A 17,677-nucleotide genomic window follows, 5' to 3' on the forward strand; every position below is an offset into this window, starting at 1 on the left:
ACTGGCGTAACAAGACCGAGAAGGTCCTGCGCAAACTGGTGGCAAAATAGGTCCCACCGAGATTTGAACTCGGATCACTGGATTCAGAGTCCAGAGTGCTAACCATTACACTATGGAACCTTAACTGGTGCAGCTGTTGCTCACAGGGCCACAAACACTGGCACCATCGCCAAACTAGTGCTGTTTTATCTTTTCCTGCGGCAAGAAAGCACACAGGCTCCACCGAGATTCGAACTCAGATCGCTGGCTTAGCCATCCATGTCTGCCTGATTGGAAAAAACCTGCCATAATGTTTGTGAATGCAATGAGACAATAAAGCTTCACGTTTTAACCTGAACAAGGGCTCGTCCGGGATTTGAACCCGGGACCTCTCGCACCCAAAGCAAGAATCATACCCCTAGACCAACTAGCCTTCTTTCCCTAATCCAAGGAAAAAGAGCTATTCCAGCATCAACAAAAGAAGGAACATGAACTAACGTGGAAGCAATCAAAGTCCTCGAGACAGTGTGAAAGGCTAACGAATGCAAGTTGGCCTCTTAATTGACCTAAAAATGGGGCTGTATCTAACATGTAGAGGGATGTTAGGGAGGACAGCTGAAATGGTCAGATGTCACTTAGACCAGCGGGTCTCAATTCCAGTCCTCGCGCCCCCTGCTCTACACATTTTGTAAGTTCTTGTATAGCTTCAGACATTTGTTCCATTCGAACGTAAGTGCCCTGAGAACTGGACATCACATGACAGCCCTCCGTGATTCAAGTTCAAAGCGTATGTATATGTTCAATTCATAGTGAGTAATACAGTGGTGTATCGAGGTATACAGAGGTAAAGGATGTCACACTTCTCCATGTGTGAAGAAGTTGCGCAGCACAAATCCGTGAACCAATGTTCCAAAGTGAAGTATTCTTTGAAGGATTTCCCCTGCTCAGGGAGTGGGGAGCAATGAACACTGTGTAGGGACCATGTCAATCACTAGGAGCTCACTTCTAATGAGCTGATTATCCGAATCAGGTGTGCTAACAAAGAGAGACATGCAAAACATGCAGACCTGGGGGAGCGAGTACTAGAATTGAGAACCGCTTCCTTAGACTTTAAGTCAGTGTGAGCAAAAGAGGTGAGAAGTTGTCTGCATGACCCGAGTGTTCCAAGGTAGCCTACATAATACAAGAATCCATACACATGCATACTGGCGTAACAAGACCGAGAAGGTCCTGCGCAAACTGGTGGCAAAATAGGTCCCACCGAGATTTGAACTCGGATCACTGGATTCAGAGTCCAGAGTGCTAACCATTACACCATGGAACCTTAACTGTTGCTCACAGGGCCACAAACACTGGCACCATCGCCAAACTAGTGCTGTTTTATCTTTTCCTGCGCCAATAAAGCACACAGGCTCCACCGAGATTCGAACTCAGATCGCTGGATTCAAAGCACAGAGTGCTGACCATTACACCATGGAACCAAAACTGCTTGGTTGGAGGCCAACTTGGAAACAGATAGCTCTCTGGCTGTGGGAAGCAGTTATACAGAGAGGTTGGAACCCAGTGATTTTTGGTCAATGGCCCGCCTCAAAAAAGGGAAAAGTGTGTCGAAATGAAGAGCAGAGCAGAGATGAGCCCCCAGACAATAAAAACAGCTGGCCAGTACGGGGATCGAACACGCAACCTTGGCGTTATTAGCACCACGCTCTAACCAGCTGAGCTATCCGGCCTGGCTTAGCCATCCATGTCTGCCTGATTGGAAAAAACCTGCCATAATGTTTGTGAATGCAAGGAGACAATAAAGCTTCACGTTTTAACTTGAACAAGGGCTCGTCCGGGATTTGAACCGGGACCTCTCGCACCCAAAGCGAGAATCATACCCCTAGACCAACGAGCCTTCTTTCCCTAAGCTAAGAAAAAAGAGCTATTCCAGCATCAACAAAAGAAGGAACATGAACTAACGTGGAAGCAATCAAAGTCCTCGAGACAGTGTGAAAGGCTAACGAATGCAAGTTGGCCTCTTAATTGACCTAAAAATGGGGCTGTATCTAACATGTAGAGGGATGTTAGGGAGGATAGCTGAAACGGTCAGATGTCACTTAGACCAGCGGGTCTCAATTCCAGTCCTCGCGCCCCCTGCTCTTCACATTTTGTAAGTTTCTTGTATAGCTTCAGACATTTGTTCCATTCGAACGTAACTGCCCTGAGAACTGGACATCACATGACAGCCCTCCGTGATTCAAGTTCAAAGCGTATGTATATGTTCAATTCATAGTGAGTAATACAGTGGTGTATCGAGGTATACAGAGGTAAAGGATGTCACACTTCTCCATGTGTGAAGAAGTTGCGCAGCACAAATCCGTGAACCAATGTTCCAAAGTGAAGTATACTTTGACGGATTTCCCCTGCTCAGGGAGTGGGGAGCAATGAACACTGTGTAGGGACCATGTCAATCACTAGGAGCTCACTTCTAATGAGCTGATTATCCGAATCAGGTGTGCTAACAAAGAGAGACATGCAAAATATGCAGACCTGGGGGAGCGAGGACTAGAATTGAGAACCGCTTCCTTAGACTTTAAGTCAGTGTGAGCAAAAGAGGTGAGAAGTTGTCTGCATGACCCGAGTGTTCCAAGGTAGCCTACATAATACAAGAATCCATACACATGCATACTGGCGTAACAAGACCGAGAAGGTCCTGCGCAAACTGGTGGCAAAATAGGTCCCACCGAGATTTGAACTCGGATCACTGGATTCAGAGTCCAGAGTGCTAACCATTACACCATGGAACCTTAACTGGTGCAGCTGTTGCTCACAGGGCCACAAACACTGGCACCATCGCCAAACTAGTGCTGTTTTATCTTTACCTGCGGCAAAAAAGCACACAGGCTCCACCGAGATTCGAACTCAGATCGCTGGATTCAAAGCCCAGAGAGCTGACCATTACACCATGGAACCAAAACTGCTTGGTTGGAGGCCAACTTGGAAACAGATAGCTCTCTGGCTGTGGGGAAGCAGTTATACAGAGAGGTTGGAACCCAGTGATTTTTTGTCAATGGCCCGCCTCAAAAAATGGATAATTTTGGGAGATGTTGCCGAAACCCAGGATCGAACCAGGGACCTTCAGATCTTCAGTCTAACGCTCTCCCAACTGAGCTATTTCGGCTACAACAAACCTCTGCTTAGCAAGCAGTGATTTCAGTGAGATCACCCTACTCTTTGTCGGAACTGAAGAGCAGAGATGAGCCCCCAGACAATAAAAACAGCTGGCCAGTACGGGGATCGAACCCGCGACCTTGGCGTTATTAGCACCACGCTCTAACCAGCTGAGCTAACCGGCCTGGCTTAGCCATCCATGTCTGCCTGATTGGAAAAAAACTGCCATAATGTTTGTGAATGCAATGAAACAATAAAGCTTCACGTTTTAACCTGAACAAGGGCTCGTCCGGGATTTGAACCCGGGACCTCTCGCACCCAAAGCGAGAATCATACCCCTAGACCAACGAGCCTTCTTTCCCTAAGCCAAGAAAAAAGAGCTATTCCAGCATCAACAAAAGAAGGAACATGAACTAACGTGGAAGCAATCAAAGTCCTCGAGACAGTGTGAAAGGCTAACGAATGCAAGTTGGCCTCTTAATTGACCTAAAAATGGGGCTGTATCTAACATGTAGAGGGATGTTAGGGAGGACAGCTGAAACGGTCAGATGTCACTTAGACCAGCGGGTCTCAATTCCAGTCCTCACGCCCCCTGCTCTTCACATTTTGTAAGTTTCTTGTATAGCTTCAGACATTTGTTCCATTCGAACGTAAGTGCCCTGAGAACTGGACATCACATGACAGCCCTCCGTGATTCAAGTTCAAAGAATATGTATATGTTCAATTCATAGTGAGTAATACAGTGGTGTATCGAGGTAAACAGAGGTAAAGGATGTCACACTTCTCCATGTGTGAAGAAGTTGCGCAGCACAAATCCGTGAACCAATGTTCCAAAGTGAAGTATACTTTGTCGGATTTCCCCTGCTCAGGGAGTGGGGAGCAATGAACACTGTGTAGGGACCATGTCAATCACTAGGAGCTCACTTCTAATGAGCTGATTATCCGAATCAGGTGTGCTAACAAAGAGAGACATGCAAAACATGCAGACCTGGGGGAGCGAGGACTAGAATTGAGAACCGCTTCCTTAGACTTTAAGTCAGTGTGAGCAAAAGAGGTGAGAAGTTGTCTGCATGACCCGAGTGTTCCAAGGTAGCCTACATAATACAATAATCCATACACATGCATACTGGCGTAACAAGACCGAGAAGGTCCTGCGCAAACTGGTGGCAAAATAGGTCCCACCGAGATTTGAACTCGGATCACTGGATTCAGAGTCCAGAGTGCTAACCATTACACCATGGTACCTTAACTGGTGCAGCTGTTGCTCACAGGGCCACAAACACTGGCACCATCGCCAAACTAGTGCTGTTTTATCTTTTCCTGCGGCAAGAAAGCACACAGGCTCCACCGAGATTCGAACTCAGATCGCTGGCTTAGCCATCCATGTCTGCCTGATTGGAAAAAACCTGCCATAATGTTTGTGAATGCAATGAGACAATAAAGCTTCACGTTTTAACCTGAACAAGGGCTTGTCCGGGATTTGAACCCGGGACCTCTCGCACGCAAAGCAAGAATCATACCCCTAGACCAACTAGCCTTCTTTCCCTAATCCAAGGAAAAAGAGCTATTCCAGCATCAACAAAAGAAGGAACATGAACTAACGTGGAAGCAATCAAAGTCCTCGAGACAGTGTGAAAGGCTAACGAATGCAAGTTGGCCTCTTAATTGACCTAAAAATGGGGCTGTATCTAACATGTAGAGGGATATTAGGGAGGACAGCTGAAATGGTCAGATGTCACTTAGACCAGCGGGTCTCAATTCCAGTCCTCGCGCCCCCTGCTCTTCACATTTTGTAAGTTTCTTGTATAGCTTCAGACATTTGTTCCATTCGAACGTAAGTGCCCTGAGAACTGGACATCACATGACAGCCCTCCGTGATTCAAGTTCAAAGCGTATGTATATGTTCAATTCATAGTGAGTAATACAGTGGTGTATCGAGGTATACAGAGGTAAAGGATGTCACACTTCTCCATGTGTGAAGAAGTTGTGCAGCACAAATCCGTGAACCAATGTTCCAAAGTGAAGTATACTTTGACGGATTTCCCCTGCTCAGGGAGTGGGGAGCAATGAACACTGTGTAGGGACCATGTCAATCACTAGGAGCTCACTTCTAATGAGCTGATTATCCGAATCAGGTGTGCTAACAAAGAGAGACATGCAAAACATGCAGACCTGGGGGAGCGAGGACTAGAATTGAGAACCGCTTCCTTAGACTTTAAGTCAGTGTGAGCAAAAGAGGTGAGAAGTTGTCTGCATGACCCGAGTGTTCCAAGGTAGCCTACATAATACAAGAATCCATACACACTCTCTACGTTAGTTAATTTTTTCGGACTAAAAGGTGCCAAAAAGTATTTCAGACATTGTCCTGCGCAAACTGGTGGCAAAATAGGTCCCACCGAGATTTGAACTCAGATCACTGGATTCAGAGTCCAGAGTGCTAACCATTACACCATGTAACCTTAACTGGTGCAGCTGTTACTCACAGGGCCACAAACACTGGCACCATCGCCAAACTAGTGCTGTTTTATCTTTTCCTGCGGCAAGAAAGCACACAGGCTCCACCGAGATTCGAACTCAGATTGCTGGATTCAAAGCCCAGAGTGCTGACCATTACACCATGGAACCAAAACTGCTTGGTTGGAGGCCAACTTGGAAACAGATAGCTTTCTGGCTGTGGGGAAGCAGTTATACAGAGAGGTTGGAACCCAGTGATTTTTGGTCAATGGCCCGCCTCAAAAAAGGGAAAAGTGTGGGAGATGTTGCCGAAACCCGGGATCGAACCAGGGACCTTCAGATCTTCAGTCTAACGCTCTCCAAACTGAGCTATTTCTGCTACAACAAACCTCTGCTTAGCAAGCAGTGATTTCAGTGAGATCACCCTACTCTTTGTCGGAAATGAAGAGCAGAGCAGAGATGAGCCCCCAGACAATAAAAACAGCTGGCCATTCCGGGGATTGAACACGCGACCTTGGCGTTATTAGCACCACGCTCTAACCAGCTGAGCTATCCGGCCTGGCTTAGCCATCCATGTCTGCCTGATTGGAAAAAACCTGCCATAATGTTTGTGAATGCAATGAGACAATAAAGCTTCACGTTTTAACTTGAACAAGGGCTCGTCCGGGATTTGAACCCGGGACCTCTCGCACCCAAAGCGAGAATCATACCCCTAGACCAACGAGCCTTCTTTCCCTAAGCTAAGAAAAAAGAGCTATTCCAGCATCAACAAAAGAAGGAACATGAACTAACGTGGAAGCAATCAAAGTCCTCGAGACAGTGTGAAAGGCTAACGAATGCAAGTTGGCCTCTTAATTGACCTAAAAATGGGGCTGTATCTAACATGTAGAGGGATGTTAGGGAGGACAGCTGAAACGGTCAGATGTCACTTAGACCAGCGGGTCTCAATTCCAGTCCTCGCGCCCCCTGCTCTTCACATTTTGTAAGTTTCTTGTATAGCTTCAGACATTTGTTCCATTCGAACGTAAGTGCCCTGAGAACTGGACATCACATGACAGCCCTCCGTGATTCAATTTCAAAGAATATGTATATGTTCAATTCACAGTGAGTAATACAGTGGTGTATCGAGGTATACAGAGGTAAAGGATGTCACACTTCTCCATGTGTGAAGAAGTTGCGCAGCACAAATCCGTGAACCAATGTTCCAAAGTGAAGTATACTTTGACGGATTTCCCCTGCTCAGGGAGTGGGGAGCAATGAACACTGTGTAGGGACCATGTCAATCACTAGGAGCTCACTTCTAATGAGCTGATTATCCGAATCAGGTGTGCTAACAAAGAGAGACATGCAAAACATGCAGACCTGGGGGAGCGAGGACTAGAATTGAGAACCGCTTCCTTAGACTTTAAGTCAGTGTGAGCAAAAGAGGTGAGAAGTTGTCTGCATGACCCGAGTGTTCCAAGGTAGCCTACATAATACAAGAATCCATACACATGCATACTGGCGTAACAAGACCGAGAAGGTCCTGCGCAAACTGGTGGCAAAATAGGTCCCACCGAGATTTGAACTCGGATCACTGGATTCAGAGTCCAGAGTGCTAACCATTACACCATGGAACCTTAACTGGTGCAGCTGTTACTCACAGGGCCACAAACACTGGCACCATCGCCAAACTAGTGCTGTTTTATCTTTTCCTGCGGCAAGAAAGCACACAGGCTCCACCGAGATTCGAACTCAGATCGCTGGCTTAGCCATCCATGTCTGCCTGATTGGAAAAAACCTGCCATAATGTTTGTGAATGCAATGAGACAATAAAGCTTCACGTTTTAACCTGAACAAGAGCTCGTCCGGGATTTGAACCCGGGACCTCTCGCACCCAAAGCAAGAATCATACCCCTAGACCAACTAGCCTTCTTTCCCTAATCCAAGGAAAAAGAGCTATTCCAGCATCAACAAAAGAAGGAACATGAACTAACGTGGAAGCAATCAAAGTCCTCGAGACAGTGTGAAAGGCTAACGAATGCAAGTTGGCCTCTTAATTGACCTAAAAATGGGGCTGTATCTAACATATAGAGGGATGTTAGGGAGGACAGCTGAAACGGTCAGATGTCACTTAGACCAGCGGGTCTCAATTCCAGTCCTCGCGCCCCCTGCTCTTCACATTTTGTAAGTTTCTTGTATAGCTTCAGACATTTGTTCCATTCGAACGTAAGTGCCCTGAGAACTGGACATCACATGACAGCCCTCCGTGATTCAAGTTCAAAGCGTATGTATATGTTCAATTCATAGTGAGTAATACAGTGGTGTATCGAGGTATACAGAGGTAAAGGATGTCACACTTCTCCATGTGTGAAGAAGTTGCGCAGCACAAATCCGTGAACCAATGTTCCAAAGTGAAGTATACTTTGACGGATTTCCCCTGCTCAGGGAGTGGGGAGCAATGAACACTGTGTAGGGACCATGTCAATCACTAGGAGCTCACTTCTAATGAGCTGATTATCCGAATCAGGTGTGCTAACAAAGAGAGACATGCAAAACATGCAGACCTGGGGGAGCGAGGACTAGAATTGAGAACCGCTTCCTTAGACTTTAAGTCAGTGTGAGCAAAAGAGGTGAGAAGTTGTCTGCATGACCCGAGTGTTCCAAGGTAGCCTACATAATACAAGAATCCATACACATGCATACTGGCGTAACAAGACCGAGAAGGTCCTGCGCAAACTGGTGGCAAAATAGGTCCCACCGAGATTTGAACTCGGATCACTGGATTCAGAGTCCAGAGTGCTAACCATTACACCATGGAACCTTAACTGGTGCAGCTGTTACTCACAGGGCCACAAACACTGGCACCATCGCCAAACTAGTGCTGTTTTATCTTTTCCTGCGGCAAGAAAGCACACAGGCTCCACCGAGATTCGAACTCAGATCGCTGGCTTAGCCATCCATGTCTGCCTGATTGGAAAAAACCTGCCATAATGTTTGTGAATGCAATGAGACAATAAAGCTTCATGTTTTAACCTGAACAAGGGCTCGTCCGGGATTTGAACCCGGGACCTCTCGCACCCAAAGCAAGAATCATACCCCTAGACCAACTAGCCTTCTTTCCCTAATCCAAGGAAAAAGAGCTATTCCAGCATCAACAAAAGAAGGAACATGAACTAACGTGGAAGAAATCAAAGTCCTCGAGACAGTGTGAAAGGCTAACGAATGCAAGTTGGCCTCTTAATTGACCTAAAAATGGGGCTGTATCTAACATGTAGAGGGATGTTAGGGAGGACAGCTGAAACGGTCAGATGTCACTTAGACCAGCGGGTCTCAATTCCAGTCCTCGCGCCCCCTGCTCTTCACATTTTGTAAGTTTCTTGTATAGCTTCAGACATTTGTTCCATTCGAACGTAAGTGCCCTGAGAACTGGACATCACATGACAGCCCTCCGTGATTCAAGTTCAAAGCGTATGTATATGTTCAATTCATAGTGAGTAATACAGTGGTGTATCGAGGTATACAGAGGTAAAGGATGTCACACTTCTCCATGTGTGAAGAAGTTGCGCAGCACAAATCCGTGAACCAATGTTCCAAAGTGAAGTATACTTTGACGGATTTCCCCTGCTCAGGGAGTGGGGAGCAATGAACACTGTGTAGGGACCATGTCAATCACTAGGAGCTCACTTCTAATGAGCTGATTATCCGAATCAGGTGTGCTAACAAAGAAAGACATGCAAAACATGCAGACCTGGGGGAGCGAGGACTAGAATTGAGAACCGCTTCCTTAGACTTTAAGTCAGTGTGAGCAAAAGAGGTGAGAAGTTGTCTGCATGACCCGAGTGTTCCAAGGTAGCCTACATAATACAAGAATCCATACACATGCATACTGGCGTAACAAGACCGAGAAGGTCCTGCGCAAACTGGTGGCAAAATAGGTCCCACCGAGATTTGAACTCGGATCACTGGATTCAGAGTCCAGAGTGCTAACCATTACACCATGGAACCTTAACTGGTGCAGCTGTTGCTCACAGGGCCACAAACACTGGCACCATCGCCAAACTAGTGCTGTTTTATCTTTTCCTGCGGCAAGAAAGCACACAGGCTCCACCGAGATTCGAACTCAGATCGCTGGATTCAAAGCCCAGAGTGCTGACCATTACACCATGGAACCAAAACTGCTTGGTTCGAGGCCAACTTGGAAACAGATAGCTCTCTGGCTGTGGGGAAGCAGTTATACAGAGAGGTTGGAACCCAGTGATTTTTTGTCAATAGCCCGCCTCAAAAAATGGAAAATTTTGGGAGAAGTTGCCGAAACCCGGGATCGAACCAGGGACCTTCAGATCTTCAGTCTAACGCTCTCCCAACTGAGCTATTTCGGCTACAACAAACCTCTGCTTAGCAAGCAGTGATTTCAGTGAGATCACCCTACTCTTTGTCGGAACTGAAGAGCAGAGATGAGCCCCCAGACAATAAAAACAGCTGGCCAGTACGGGGATCGAACCCGCGACCTTGGCGTTATTAGCACCACGCTCTAACCAGCTGAGCTAACTGGCCTGGCTTAGCCATCCATGTCTGCCTGATTGGAAAAAAACTGCCATAATGTTTGTGAATGCAATGAGACAATAAATCTTCACGTTTTAACCTGAACAAGGGCTTGTCCGGGATTTGAACCCGGGACCTCTCGCACCCAAAGCGAGAATCATACCCCTAGACCAACTAGCCTTCTTTCCCTAATCCAAGGAAAAAGAGCTATTCCAGCATCAACAAAAGAAGGAACATGAACTAACGTGGAAGCAATCAAAGTCCTCGAGACAGTGTGAAAGGCTAACGAATGCAAGTTGGCCTCTTAATTGACCTAAAAATGGGGCTGTATCTAACATGTAGAGGGATGTTAGGGAGGACAGATTATCCGATTATCCGAATCAGGTGTGCTAACAAAGAGAGACATGCAAAACATGCAGACCTGGGGGAGCGAGGACTAGAATTGAGAACCGCTTCCTTAGACTTTAAGTCAGTGTGAGCAAAAGAGGTGAGAAGTTGTCTGCATGACCCGAGTGTTCCAAGGTAGCCTACATAATACAAGAATCCATACACATGCATACTGGCGTAACAAGACCGAGAAGGTCCTGCGCAAACTGGTGGCAAAATAGGTCCCACCGAGATTTGAACTCGGATCACTGGATTCAGAGTCCAGAGTGCTAACCATTACACCATGGAACCTTAACTGGTGCAGCTGTTGCTCACAGGGCCACAAACACTGGCACCATCGCCAAACTAGTGCTGTTTTATCTTTTCCTGCGGCAAGAAAGCACACAGGCTCCACCGAGATTCGAACTCAGATCGCTGGCTTAGCCATCGAGCCAAAAAGAGCTATTCCAGCATCAACAAAAGAAGGAACATGAACTAACGTGGAAGCAATCAAAGTCCTCGAGACAGTGTGAAAGGCTAACGAATGCAAGTTGGCCTCTTAATTGACCTAAAAATGGGGCTGTATCTAACATGTAGAGGGATGTTAGGGAGGACAGATTATCTGATTATCCGAATCAGGTGTGCTAACAAAGAGAGACATGCAAAACATGCAGACCTGGGGGAGCGAGGACTAGAATTGAGAACCGCTTCCTTAGACTTTAAGTCAGTGTGAGCAAAAGAGGTGAGAAGTTGTCTGCATGACCCGAGTGTTCCAAGGTAGCCTACATAATACAAGAATCCATACACATGCATACTGGCGTAACAAGACCGAGAAGGTCCTGCGCAAACTGGTGGCAAAATAGGTCCCACCGAGATTTGAACTCGGATCACTGGATTCAGAGTCCAGAGTGCTAACCATTACACCATGGAACCTTAACTGGTGCAGCTGTTGCTCACAGGGCCACAAACACTGGCACCATCGCCAAACTAGTGCTGTTTTATCTTTTCCTGCGGCAAGAAAGCACACAGGCTCCACCGAGATTCGAACTCAGATCGCTGGCTTAGCCATCCATGTCTGCCTGATTGGAAAAAACCTGCCATAATGTTTGTGAATGCAATGAGACAATAAAGCTTCACGTTTTAACCTGAACAAGGGCTCGTCCGGGATTTGAACCCGGGACCTCTCGCACGCAAAGCAAGAATCATACCCCTAGACCAACTAGCCTTCTTTCCCTTATCCAAGGAAAAAGAGCTATTCCAGCATCAACAAAAGAAGGAACATGAACTAACGTGGAAGCAATCAAAGTCCTCGAGACAGTGTGAAAGGCTAACGAATGCAAGTTGGCCTCTTAATTGACCTAAAAATGGGGCTGTATCTAACATGTAGAGGGATGTTAGGGAGGACAGCTGAAACGGTCAGATGTCACTTAGACCAGCGGGTCTCAATTCCAGTCCTCGCGCCCCCTGCTCTTCACATTTTGTAAGTTTCTTGTATAGCTTCAGACATTTGTTCCATTCGAACGTAAGTGCCCTGAGAACTGGACATCACATGACAGCCCTCCGTGATTCAAGTTCAAAGCGTATGTATATGTTCAATTCATAGTGAGTAATACAGTGGTGTATCGAGGTATACAGAGGTAAAGGATGTCACACTTCTCCATGTGTGAAGAAGTTGCGCAGCACAAATCCGTGAACCAATGTTCCAAAGTGAAGTATACTTTGACGGATTTCCCCTGCTCAGGGAGTGGGGAGCAATGAACACTGTGTAGGGACCATGTCAATCACTAGGAGCTCACTTCTAATGAGCTGATTATCCGAATCAGGTGTGCTAACAAAGAGAGACATGCAAAACATGCAGACCTGGGGGAGCGAGGACTAGAATTGAGAACCGCTTCCTTAGACTTTAAGTCAGTGTGAGCAAAAGAGGTGAGAAGTTGTCTGCATGACCCGAGTGTTCCAAGGTAGCCTACATAATACAAGAATCCATACACATGCATACTGGCGTAACAAGACCGAGAAGGTCCTGCGCAAACTGGTGGCAAAATAGGTCCCACCGAGATTTGAACTCGGATCACTGGATTCAGAGTCCAGAGTGCTAACCATTACACCATGGAACCTTAACTGGTGCAGCTGTTGCTCACAGGGCCACAAACACTGGCACCATCGCCAAACTAGTGCTGTTTTATCTTTTCCTGCGGCAAGAAAGCACACAGGCTCCACCGAGATTCGAACTCAGATCGCTGGATTCAAAGCCCAGAGTGCTGACCATTACACCATGGAACCAAAACTGCTTGGTTGGAGGCCAACTTGGAAACAGATAGCTCTCTGGCTGTGGGGAAGCAGTTATACAGAGAGGTTGGAACCCAGTGATTTTTGGTCAATGGCCCGCCTCAAAAAAGGGAAAAGTGTGGGAGATGTCGCCGAAACCCGGGATCGAACCAGGGACCTTTAGATCTTCAGTCTACCGCTCTCCCAACTGAGCTATTTCGGCTACAACAAACCTCTGCAAGCAGGGATTTCAGTGAGATCACCCTACACTTTGTCAGAGATGAAGAGCAGAGCAGAGATGAGCCCCCAGACAATAAAAACAGCTGGCCAGTACGGGGATCGAACTCGCGACCTTGGCGTTATTAGCACCAAGCTCTAACCAGCTGAGCTAACCGGCCTGGCTTAGCCATCAGTGTCTGCCTGATTGAAAAAAAAAAACTGCCATAATGTTTGTGAATCCAATGAGACAATAAAGCTTCACGTTTCAACCCGAATCAGGTGTGCTAACAAAGAGAGACATGCAAAACATGCAGACCTGGGGGGAGCGAGGACTAGAATTGAGAACCGCTTCCTTAGACTTTAAGTCAGTGTGAGCAAAAGAGGTGAAAAGTTGTCTGCATGACCCGAGTGTTCCAAGGTAGCCTACATAATACAAGAATCCATACACATGCATACTGGCGTAACAAGACCGAGAAGGTCCTTAAACACAAAAGCTTAATCTCTTTGTTAATTTGACAACATAATCTCGGCCAGTGCAAAGGAGCAAGCCCAGAGGAGGGAAAGCCTCTTTGCATCAAACCCGTCATTCCCAGCTATGCTCGTCATTCTTGAAAGGCCAGGGGAATTAGCTGAAATGGTAGACCGCTCGCTTAGCATTCGAGAGGTAGCGTGATCGATGCCTGCATTCTCCAAGTTGGCTCCTGCCCTTTTACTCACACATCCCTAGATCAGTGGTTTTCAATCCTGTCCTGGAGGCATCCCTGCCCTGCACATTTCGCATTTCCCCTCATCTAACACACCTGTTTCAAATCATCAGCTCATTAGTAGAGACTGCAAGACCTGATTTGGGTGTGTCTAATAAGGGAGACATACAAAATGTTCAGGGCAGGGGTGCCTCCAGGTAAGGTTTGAAAATCATTGCCCTAAAGAGACCGACTGAGCGTTGACGCAATGCTGCCACACTCCCACGTTAGCTTTTTTTGGGCTCACAGCTGCCAAAAAGTATTTCAGACATGGTCCTGTGCAAATTGGTTGCAAAACAGTGCCATTTTACGCACAGTTCCCTAAAGCAGTGGTTTTCAAACCTGTCCTGGAGGCACCCCTGCCCTTCACATTTTGAATGTTTCCCTCATCTAACACACCTGTTTCAAATCATCAGCTCATTAGTAGAGACCGCGAGACCTTATTTGGGTGTGTCTAATAAGGGAGACAATAAAAATGTGCAGGGCAGGGCTGCCTCCAGGACAGGTTTGAGAACCACTGCCCTAAAGAGACAGACTGAGCATCGATGCAATGCGGCCACACTCTCTACGTTAGTTAATTTTTTTGGACTAAAAGGTGCCGAAAAGTATTTCAGACAATGTCCTGCGCAAACTGGTGGCAAAATAGGTCCCACCGAGATTTGAACTCGGATCACTGGATTCAGAGTCCAGAGTGCTAACCATTACACCATGGAACCTTAACTGGTGCAGCTGTTGCTCACAGGGCCACAAACACTGGCACCATCGTCAAACTAGTGCTGTTTTATCTTTTCCTGCGGCAAGAAAGCACACAGGCTCCACCGAGATTCGATCTCAGATCGCTGGATTCAAAGCCCAGAGTGCTCACCATTACACCATGGAACCGAAACTGCTTGGTTGGAGGCCAACTTGGAAACAGATAGCTCTCTGGCTGTGGGGAAGCAGTTATACAGAGAGGTTGGAACCCAGTGGTTTTTGGTCAATGGCCCGCTTTAAAAAAAGGGAAAAGTGTGGGAGATGTTGCCGAAACCCGGGATCGAACTAGGGACCTTTAGATCTTCAGTCTAACGCTCTCCCAACTGAGCTATTTTGGCTACAACAAACCTCTGCTTAGCAAGCAGGGATTTCAGTGAGATCACCCTACTCTTTGTCGGAGCTGAAGAGCAGAGCAGAGATGAGCCCCCAAACAATAAAAACAGCTGGCCAGTACGAGGATCGAACCCGCGACCTTGGAGTTATTAGCACCACGCTCTAACCAGCTGAGCTAACTTAGCCATCCGTGTCTGCCTGATTGGAAAAAACCTGCCATAACGTTTGTGATTGCAATGAGACAATAAAGCTTCACGTTTTAACCTGAACAAGGGCTCGTCTGGGATTTGGACCCGGGACCTCTCGCACCCAAAGCGAGAATCATACCCCTAGACCAACGAGCCTTCTTGCCCAAAGCCAAGAAAAAAGAGCTATTTCAGCATCAACAAAAGAAGGAACATGAACTAATGTGGAAGCAATCAAAGTCCTCGAGACAGTGTGAAAGGCTAACGAATGCAAGTTGGCCTCTTAATTGACCTAAAAATGGGGCTGTATCTAACATGTAGAGGGATGTTAGGGAGGACAGCTGAAACGGTCAGATGTCACTTTGACCAGCAGGTCTCAATTCCAGTCCCGGAAGGGAGGAGGCCAACTTGGAAACAGATAGCTCTCTGGCTGTGGGGAAGCAGTTATACCTGTTCCTCTGGGTGTAACGGGTTTGCCTGGACCGGATGTCAAAGCACCAGAAGATGGAATCACCATCGACACAGTCATGTCTGGGTTAAGGACTAGTGTGCCTAACAGTGACCCAGGTGCTGAAATGGGCTGCACAACTCCTGCTGCTGTGGGGACGGGTGCGATAGGGCACTCCCTTTTGGCAGAAGTGGGCCGGCGACCCGGTCGCAGAATTGGAGCCTGTCCTTCTCGATTTGGCGGAAGGATAAATTGATGTTTTGGGCCTGATGTTGATGGCACGTCATCCCATTTTTCCCTCGGCAGAGGAAGCTGCGTATCAGCCACATCAATTGGGTCAGATGGAGTCAGTCCCTGGGCGAGGACACTCATTTCCTGATTCTTCTGCTGCCGTTGAAACCTGAAAGTAAATTACTTGTAAAATATATATATATATATATATATATATATATATATATATATATATATATGTGTGTGTGTGTGTGTGTGTGTGTGTGTGTACAGAAGTATTCAGTTCCCTTGAACCAAATAATGTGCCTTGCTTACCACTGAATGAGTGTCCTCTGGTTCAGCTCAAACAGCTGGATCATTGTTTCATCCATCAGCCTTCGACTGTTAAGCACCAGGTCTCAGATGTGGTGGTAATCTGAAAGGATTTTAGACCACCTGGGGGTGCAAACTCCAGCCTTCTTGGTCGGTGACTTGTGTAAAGCACACAGCTTCATACAAATGGCCTCAACCAAGCGGCTGGTGCTGGGCCACTGTGCTGGACCCCCAGGATGTCCAATCAGACAACGTTTCACACTCTCCACACCCGGTGTGACTCCGGACCGCTTCGGTGCCTTAAAGCGCCCATGTGTCAGCTGAGGCTGATGTCGAGGCTGATAGTTGACCCGCTGTTTATCAACATCAGGGAGAGCTGTCCACAGCTGGATGGCCTCTGTCACCTGCAGGTCGGTGAGGTGAGGAGCCTCACGAAGACCCACCAGGAAACCAGCCAGATCCTGGACCTTGTCCCACCCAGCGATGCCATCAGGTCCAATGACTGCTCCCTAGTAAATGCAGATTAGTGTTAATATACACTTTCAGTTAAAAGCCTTTGAACAGAAATATTTTTTTACATTTTTTAAAAGAATTCTGCTCAACAAGCCTGCATTTATTTTATTCAAATACAACAAAAGCCATTATATTGTGAAATAATTTTACTATTTAAAATAAAAATGCTTTCTATTTGAATATAGTTTAAAGTGTAAGTTATTTCTGTGATGCACAGCTGTATTTTAGCATCATTCCTGAGTCTTCAGTGTCACATGATCTTCAGAAATCATTCAGATATCCTGATTTGTTGTTCTAGAAACCTTTTTTTATTGATATTATTATCATCAATATTTAGAACAGTTGTGTACATTTTGTTCAAGATTCTTTGATGAATAGAAGGATCCAAGATAAGAGTTTATCTGTAATAAAAAGCTTTTTTAACATTATACACTATACCATCCAAAAGTGTGGAGTCAGAACATTTAAATCATTATATATTTAGTATTAAATTATAGAAATTAATACTTTTATTTAGCAAGGACGCATTAAATAGATGATAAAGACATTTATAATGTTACAATATATACACTGAACTTTCTATTCATCAAAGAAACCTAAACAAAAAATCCCTAGAAGCTATTTTTAACCTAATAATAATAATATAGCACCCAGCACCCGTTTTTTTTTAGCAGCAAATTGGAATGATTTCTGAAGAATCGTGTGCCCTGAGTAATGATGTTAAATTCAGCATTGAAATCACAAGACTGAATTACTTTTTTAAATATATTCAAATGGATAGCAGTTATTTTAAATAGTAAAAATATTTCAAAATATTACTGCTTTTGTTGTATTTTGAATCAAATAAATGCAGGCTTAAAAAAAAACACCTTGCTTGTAGTGTATTTGGAATAAAACGAGACTGAAACAAAATAAAGCCCTTAGAGTGTCTTACCTGAGCCTCGCCGGAGACACTGCTTCCAGTATCAGATGGCTGTGACAGCACTGAAGAGGCAGGGGCGAGATACTGTCCCTCTCCTCCAGATGATGTGGACGGCTCAGCCAGTGATGCTGGGGACTGAGGCAGAGGCAAAGATGAGGGCCTGTTTCTGAGATCACGGCAGGGGTCATCCTCATACAGCACTGGAACTGTGATGTCCTCCATGCTCTCTTCCTCAAACCCCTCATCTAGCAGGTCCTGATCATCAACCTCCTCC

At 46.2% G+C, this 17,677-nt stretch overlaps 29 non-coding genes across 29 annotated transcripts; all 29 read right to left on the reverse strand.

Annotated features, from left to right (window-relative positions):
• Positions 1 to 48: 48 nt before the first annotated feature.
• On the reverse strand, positions 49 to 120 carry trnaq-cug (transfer RNA glutamine (anticodon CUG)). The gene has a single exon. It is a non-coding gene; the product is annotated as a tRNA-Gln (tRNA).
• A 220-nt stretch (positions 121 to 340) lies between these two features.
• On the reverse strand, positions 341 to 412 carry trnap-ugg (transfer RNA proline (anticodon UGG)). Its single transcript has one exon. It is a non-coding gene; the product is annotated as a tRNA-Pro (tRNA).
• An 819-nt stretch (positions 413 to 1,231) lies between these two features.
• Positions 1,232 to 1,303, reverse strand: trnaq-cug (transfer RNA glutamine (anticodon CUG)). Its single transcript has one exon. It is a non-coding gene; the product is annotated as a tRNA-Gln (tRNA).
• A 502-nt stretch (positions 1,304 to 1,805) lies between these two features.
• trnap-ugg (transfer RNA proline (anticodon UGG)) lies at positions 1,806 to 1,876 on the reverse strand. The gene has a single exon. It is a non-coding gene; the product is annotated as a tRNA-Pro (tRNA).
• Positions 1,877 to 2,696: 820 nt separating this feature from the next.
• trnaq-cug (transfer RNA glutamine (anticodon CUG)) lies at positions 2,697 to 2,768 on the reverse strand. Its single transcript has one exon. It is a non-coding gene; the product is annotated as a tRNA-Gln (tRNA).
• A 301-nt stretch (positions 2,769 to 3,069) lies between these two features.
• Positions 3,070 to 3,142, reverse strand: trnaf-gaa (transfer RNA phenylalanine (anticodon GAA)). Its single transcript has one exon. It is a non-coding gene; the product is annotated as a tRNA-Phe (tRNA).
• Positions 3,143 to 3,243: 101 nt separating this feature from the next.
• Positions 3,244 to 3,317, reverse strand: trnai-aau (transfer RNA isoleucine (anticodon AAU)). Its single transcript has one exon. It is a non-coding gene; the product is annotated as a tRNA-Ile (tRNA).
• A 96-nt stretch (positions 3,318 to 3,413) lies between these two features.
• trnap-ugg (transfer RNA proline (anticodon UGG)) lies at positions 3,414 to 3,485 on the reverse strand. The gene has a single exon. It is a non-coding gene; the product is annotated as a tRNA-Pro (tRNA).
• An 820-nt stretch (positions 3,486 to 4,305) lies between these two features.
• trnaq-cug (transfer RNA glutamine (anticodon CUG)) lies at positions 4,306 to 4,377 on the reverse strand. Its single transcript has one exon. It is a non-coding gene; the product is annotated as a tRNA-Gln (tRNA).
• A 1,308-nt stretch (positions 4,378 to 5,685) lies between these two features.
• On the reverse strand, positions 5,686 to 5,757 carry trnaq-uug (transfer RNA glutamine (anticodon UUG)). Its single transcript has one exon. It is a non-coding gene; the product is annotated as a tRNA-Gln (tRNA).
• A 135-nt stretch (positions 5,758 to 5,892) lies between these two features.
• On the reverse strand, positions 5,893 to 5,965 carry trnaf-gaa (transfer RNA phenylalanine (anticodon GAA)). Its single transcript has one exon. It is a non-coding gene; the product is annotated as a tRNA-Phe (tRNA).
• A 276-nt stretch (positions 5,966 to 6,241) lies between these two features.
• trnap-ugg (transfer RNA proline (anticodon UGG)) lies at positions 6,242 to 6,313 on the reverse strand. Its single transcript has one exon. It is a non-coding gene; the product is annotated as a tRNA-Pro (tRNA).
• Positions 6,314 to 7,133: 820 nt separating this feature from the next.
• trnaq-cug (transfer RNA glutamine (anticodon CUG)) lies at positions 7,134 to 7,205 on the reverse strand. Its single transcript has one exon. It is a non-coding gene; the product is annotated as a tRNA-Gln (tRNA).
• Positions 7,206 to 8,317: 1,112 nt separating this feature from the next.
• trnaq-cug (transfer RNA glutamine (anticodon CUG)) lies at positions 8,318 to 8,389 on the reverse strand. Its single transcript has one exon. It is a non-coding gene; the product is annotated as a tRNA-Gln (tRNA).
• Positions 8,390 to 8,609: 220 nt separating this feature from the next.
• On the reverse strand, positions 8,610 to 8,681 carry trnap-ugg (transfer RNA proline (anticodon UGG)). The gene has a single exon. It is a non-coding gene; the product is annotated as a tRNA-Pro (tRNA).
• An 820-nt stretch (positions 8,682 to 9,501) lies between these two features.
• On the reverse strand, positions 9,502 to 9,573 carry trnaq-cug (transfer RNA glutamine (anticodon CUG)). Its single transcript has one exon. It is a non-coding gene; the product is annotated as a tRNA-Gln (tRNA).
• Positions 9,574 to 9,667: 94 nt separating this feature from the next.
• trnaq-uug (transfer RNA glutamine (anticodon UUG)) lies at positions 9,668 to 9,739 on the reverse strand. Its single transcript has one exon. It is a non-coding gene; the product is annotated as a tRNA-Gln (tRNA).
• A 135-nt stretch (positions 9,740 to 9,874) lies between these two features.
• On the reverse strand, positions 9,875 to 9,947 carry trnaf-gaa (transfer RNA phenylalanine (anticodon GAA)). The gene has a single exon. It is a non-coding gene; the product is annotated as a tRNA-Phe (tRNA).
• A 101-nt stretch (positions 9,948 to 10,048) lies between these two features.
• trnai-aau (transfer RNA isoleucine (anticodon AAU)) lies at positions 10,049 to 10,122 on the reverse strand. Its single transcript has one exon. It is a non-coding gene; the product is annotated as a tRNA-Ile (tRNA).
• A 96-nt stretch (positions 10,123 to 10,218) lies between these two features.
• Positions 10,219 to 10,290, reverse strand: trnap-ugg (transfer RNA proline (anticodon UGG)). The gene has a single exon. It is a non-coding gene; the product is annotated as a tRNA-Pro (tRNA).
• A 426-nt stretch (positions 10,291 to 10,716) lies between these two features.
• trnaq-cug (transfer RNA glutamine (anticodon CUG)) lies at positions 10,717 to 10,788 on the reverse strand. The gene has a single exon. It is a non-coding gene; the product is annotated as a tRNA-Gln (tRNA).
• Positions 10,789 to 11,337: 549 nt separating this feature from the next.
• trnaq-cug (transfer RNA glutamine (anticodon CUG)) lies at positions 11,338 to 11,409 on the reverse strand. Its single transcript has one exon. It is a non-coding gene; the product is annotated as a tRNA-Gln (tRNA).
• A 1,112-nt stretch (positions 11,410 to 12,521) lies between these two features.
• trnaq-cug (transfer RNA glutamine (anticodon CUG)) lies at positions 12,522 to 12,593 on the reverse strand. The gene has a single exon. It is a non-coding gene; the product is annotated as a tRNA-Gln (tRNA).
• Positions 12,594 to 12,687: 94 nt separating this feature from the next.
• Positions 12,688 to 12,759, reverse strand: trnaq-uug (transfer RNA glutamine (anticodon UUG)). Its single transcript has one exon. It is a non-coding gene; the product is annotated as a tRNA-Gln (tRNA).
• Positions 12,760 to 12,894: 135 nt separating this feature from the next.
• trnaf-gaa (transfer RNA phenylalanine (anticodon GAA)) lies at positions 12,895 to 12,967 on the reverse strand. The gene has a single exon. It is a non-coding gene; the product is annotated as a tRNA-Phe (tRNA).
• Positions 12,968 to 13,068: 101 nt separating this feature from the next.
• On the reverse strand, positions 13,069 to 13,142 carry trnai-aau (transfer RNA isoleucine (anticodon AAU)). The gene has a single exon. It is a non-coding gene; the product is annotated as a tRNA-Ile (tRNA).
• Positions 13,143 to 14,350: 1,208 nt separating this feature from the next.
• trnaq-cug (transfer RNA glutamine (anticodon CUG)) lies at positions 14,351 to 14,422 on the reverse strand. The gene has a single exon. It is a non-coding gene; the product is annotated as a tRNA-Gln (tRNA).
• A 94-nt stretch (positions 14,423 to 14,516) lies between these two features.
• Positions 14,517 to 14,588, reverse strand: trnaq-uug (transfer RNA glutamine (anticodon UUG)). The gene has a single exon. It is a non-coding gene; the product is annotated as a tRNA-Gln (tRNA).
• Positions 14,589 to 14,724: 136 nt separating this feature from the next.
• trnaf-gaa (transfer RNA phenylalanine (anticodon GAA)) lies at positions 14,725 to 14,797 on the reverse strand. Its single transcript has one exon. It is a non-coding gene; the product is annotated as a tRNA-Phe (tRNA).
• Between the last annotated feature and the right edge of the window lie 2,880 nt (positions 14,798 to 17,677).

Source organism: Carassius carassius, chromosome 8 (assembly GCF_963082965.1).
Source record: "Carassius carassius chromosome 8, fCarCar2.1, whole genome shotgun sequence".
NCBI classification, from domain to species: Eukaryota; Metazoa; Chordata; class Actinopteri; order Cypriniformes; family Cyprinidae; genus Carassius; species Carassius carassius.